Source organism: Pantherophis guttatus, chromosome 4 (genome assembly GCF_059756535.1).
Source record: "Pantherophis guttatus breed Tessera chromosome 4, ASM5975653v1, whole genome shotgun sequence".
Classification (NCBI taxonomy): domain Eukaryota; kingdom Metazoa; phylum Chordata; class Lepidosauria; order Squamata; family Colubridae; genus Pantherophis; species Pantherophis guttatus.
In genome coordinates this window covers 92,870,807-92,875,775 of record NC_142066.1, presented here as the reverse complement: position 1 = coordinate 92,875,775, position 4,969 = coordinate 92,870,807, and positions in this window count along the sequence as shown.

Here is a 4,969-nt window from a genome sequence, read left to right as displayed (position 1 = left end):
CAACCCTGTGCTTACACATCCCGTAAACTATCTGAAACAGAAAGGAGATGGGCCATATGGGAGAAGGAAGCGTTTGCAGTTAGATGGGCGCTGTTAACATGGAGACAATTTTTGGAGGGGGCAAAACATCCTTTCGAGGTGTGGACTGACCATAAGAATCTAGAAGCATTAAAAACACCACGCAAATTGTCACCCAAACAGGCACGCTGGGCCCAACATTTCAAGCGTTTCAATTTCACTTTACGTTACCTTCCTGGGGGAAAAAATTTCATGGCAGACGCACTTTCCAGATTGCCACAGTACAACAGCATAAAGAATGAACTGGTTCAACCAATGATCCCCTTAACGCAATTGGCAACACCTGTCACTACCAGAGCACAGAGTAAAACCAGTAAAATCCAGAACTCTCAGGGGATTTACTCGAAAAATTACGAGAAGCACTAAAAGCTGACGAGTGGTTTAAACTCCACTCGAATGAATGCACACTTCGCGATGGACTAGCTTGGGTTGGATTGAAATTGTATGTTCCGACCACATTAAGACCAACCGTATTGAAATATGCGCATGATGCCAAAGCCGCAGGACACTTTGCGTTTGTCAAAACTTTACATCTTGTTAAGAGACAGTTTTGGTGGCCTGCACTAAAAAAGGACATACAGACATATGTGGCTAGCTGTCCAGTATGTGCCTCGGCTAAAAGACCTCCAGGAAAATCCCCTGGATTACTGCAAAGTGTGGCTAGACCGAACGCCCCATGGAAGGAAATATCTATGGATTTTGTAGTGGACTTACCCGACAGTGAGGGCTGCACTGTCATTTGGGTAGTAACTGATTTGTTTTCTAAACAAGTACATTTCATACCTTGCTCAAAGATCCCTTCAGCAAAAACCCTCGCAAAGTTATTTATTCGGCAGATTTACCGCCTACATGGGTCTCCGAAAAGAATAATTTTTGATAGGGGTGTGCAATTTACTTCCAGTTTCTGGAGAGAATTTTTAAGATTGATAGGCTCCGCACAGGGGTTGAGTTCCAGTCACCACCCTCAGACAAATGGTGCTTGTGAAAGAACCAATGGGGTACTCGAACAATACCTTAGATGCTACGTGAATTACCAACAGGACAATTGGGTAGACTTGTTGCCATTTGCAGAAGTGGCGTATAACAATTCTGTGCATAGTAGCACCGGATTCACCCCTTTTAAGGTTGCATCGGGCCAGGATTTTGTACCCATTCCCGAGTTACCTCAAGATGATCCCCAAAATCCCTCTTTGATAGATTGGATAGAACAATTAAGGAGCACCCGGACAGTGACTCGGAAGGCATTAGATGAGGCACACCGAGCTCATAAGGCACAAGCCGATAAGAAAAGGTCCCCAGCTCACATTTACAAAGTGGGGGATAAAGTTTATTTGTCTACCAAATACTTACAAACCACCCAGAGGTCCAAAAAGCTGGGGCCTAAGTATGTAGGACCATTCCGTGTGATCAGACTGATAAATCCAGTGACAGTTGAATTAGAATTACCAAAAACCTTGAGACGAATACATCCTGTATTTCATGTTAGTTTATTGAAACCTGAACACTCATCTCCCCTAAGGGTTGATCATAGCAACCCTCCAATTCCCATCCTCGTAGAAGGGGAGCAACATTTTGAGGTTAAGGAAATCTTGGACTCTAGAAAACACCATGGTAAAGTCCAATATCTGATTGCCTGGAAACATTTTCCACTATCTCAAGCTGAATGGGTAAATAAACGGGATGTCCGAGCTCCCAAAAAAGTACAACAGTTCTATGCCAAATACCCTGATAAACCTTGATCATTGTATATATTCTGTTTCTCCTTCTCTTTTTCCTTTTAATTAGGACTAACGTCTCTTCTGCAAGAGGGGCCGAATGTCAGCATCAGCTTTCCTGCTTTAGCTGCCATAAGAAACGGGGAGGGATTAGGTATGGAGCAAAGGGGGGGGAGAGAGCAGGAGGGGGTTTGTCTTTGCAGGAGGGGACTTCGTGGGAATCGAAACTAAATTTCAGAAGGGGATGGCCGACCAACTGTCTTGACATTCCTGATGGATGACGCTGCCAGACGTGTTGCCACCTGACCTTTGGAAGACCTTTAGATTGGCTGAGAAACTATAAACACGAGGGGGGGAAGAAGCTTAGTAGATGCATTTCGCGCGTTTTGATCACTTCCAGCTTTTCACTGGGATGTTAATCTTTTCATATTCAGTAAAAGTACCAGATTCTTCAAAATGCTTGAGTTTGGGGTTTTCTTTCCTGGATACTGAAGGAAGCATACCTGACAGTTCCCAATTTATTGTATTCCAAATACTTCTGATCTTTTAATATGTTCCTCCTGGAGACATATAATATCTACATTCTGTTTGACTAATTTCGTGAATATTTTTTTTCTTTTCACCTGGTTGTTTAATCCATTCACATTTATTGATAGTAATTTAATTTCTTTCTCCATTTTCCTAATTATTTGCTGATCTCTGATTTCTAGTTGTTCTGGTGGTTCTTTGTATGCTAGTCCTAGTCCCCCTTTCTTCATCTCTGTTCCCTTTTATCATTTTTAAGCTTTCTTCTGCTTCTTCACTTCTGGATTCTTGCCTCTGGTCTTCTAAGCTAGTGACCTCTATTTTCTCTCTGCTGCTTGAATCTTCCTCCATTCCCATCAATTGGTCATATAGGTCTTGGGCTTTGTCTAAATCATCCATTTTGATTCTTTTGCCCTGCCAAGTTATCGACATTCTCTCTGGAGTGATCCACCTAAATAGTATTTTCCTTCTATTTAATAGAGATTCTAAAAATCTGCAGTCCTTCCTTTGTTCCCGAATCTGTCTGGGAACCTGTTTCAGTATTATAATCTCCTTTCTATGGTAGAGCATAGATTCGTCTCTTGTAATTCTGTATATAATATCGCAGACCTTTTTACGTGCAAATCTGATGTGTACCTCTCCAAGCAGGTGGTGGTGCCTCACATAATTGGTTTGGATTCTGTACACTTCATCCAGTTCGTTTATAATCTCTCTCTTATCTCTCTGAAGAGCTTCTGCGAACAGTCCCACCATTACCTCTCCTAAATCCTCTTCTTTCGTATCCTGGACATTTTGGAACCTCAAGTAAAAAGAGGCTGGGTCCATTTCAAGATGTATCAGCAAGGTTTCCAAATCTTTATTTACTGCCATCAATCTTTGGTCTATCTGTTCTACTTTTTTTTGGTTTGTTCAGTTTTCACTTCTAACGACTTGATTTTTTCTTTGTTTCTTTGTATTGCCTCTTGAATTGAATCCATTTTATTGTCCAAAGTTTGTGTATCAATTTTCAGATCCCCATGGTTTTTTATCATTGTCTCTTGAAGTTTCACCATAGTAATGTATCATTACTATGGTAGACTGGATTGATACTAGAACTCGATTTTTCTATAGGCAGCATCCCTTCTATTATTCTTTGAGTTGATGGAGAAGCTATCGCCACTGTCAGGTTTGATGCCTCCTTTTTCCCTGCTCTCAATGTTGTGGTGGTGATACTAGTCATTTCTTTTAAGATTCTACTTTGTTCTCCCAAAATTTTATGAATTTTTTCCCAAATTACCATCCACTGCTTTTATCACTGATAATAATTTGTGTTTCTTTCTTTTATCTAAATTTAGTTCAATTACCTATATGTTACTTATGATTTTATAATTATTTTAAGTTCTAATTTTCTATTTCCATTATCCTTAATTGCTTACTCAAAAGAGAAAAACTTGTAGCTTTACAACAATATACAGACCGATAATATAATATAGTATGGTTAGAAATAAATAAAAAAGAGGAAACTTCCTTACAAAATACATGGAATACTCTAAAAGCATATATAAGGGGCCAGGTAATTGCATATACGGGGAAGAAAAATAAAGAGAAGAAACAACAACTAGACAAATTAGAAAAAGACCTAAAACAAATAGAACAAAAATTGCAGAAAGAACCCCAGGATAAAATAATAAAAGAAGAATGGAAAATAATTAAACGTAAACTGAATCTGATAAACCAAAAGGAATTAGCCCAAAAAATAAAAATGGCGAAACAAAATTATTTTGAATATGCAAACAAAACAGGCAGATGGTTAGCCTATAAACTGAAGAAAGAAAGGAATAAAAGAATGATACACCAATTGAGAGATGATAAAGGAGAAATCCAATATAATAGGCCAAAAAAGAAATCATTAAGAAATTTTATGCGAATTTATATAAACAAGAAGAAGTAGAAGAAGAAAAGATAAAACAATATATAGAAAAATCTGAAATGCCAAAAATCACAGAAGATCAAAGAGAAATGCTCAATAGGCCAATAACTAAATTAGAATTAGAGGAAGTACTGGAAAAGCAAAAAAATAATAAAACTCCGGGACCCGACGGGATACCGGTGGAAGTATATAAAACAATGCAAGAAGTATTGGGAGAAAATATGTTGATGTTATATAACGAAGCCATGGAGAAAGCCAAAATTCCAAAGACATGGACAGAAGCAATAATTACAATTATACCAAAAGAAGATACAGATCTTCAGCAAATTCAAAATTATAGACCTATCTCATTACTGAACACCGATTACAAAATATTTGCAGCAATTCTGGCTGAAAGAATTAAATTAGTACTAAATACATGCAGACCAAAATGGATTTCTGCCAGGACGCCAAATAAAAAATAAGATGAGAATAATACTTAATACTTTAGAATATTATGAATTACACCTGGAGAAACAGGCTTTGTTGGTTTTCCTTGACGCTCAAAAAGCATTTGACAACCAGAATTGGAAATTTATGATTAGACAATTACAAAATATGCAAATTGGGGAAAAATTTGGAAAAATCATAGAAGAAATTTATACTAACCAATCAGCAAGAATAATTATGAACGACGATATAGCAGATAACTTTAATATAACAAAAGGAGTCAGAGGTTGCCCACTCTCCCCTTTACATCTTT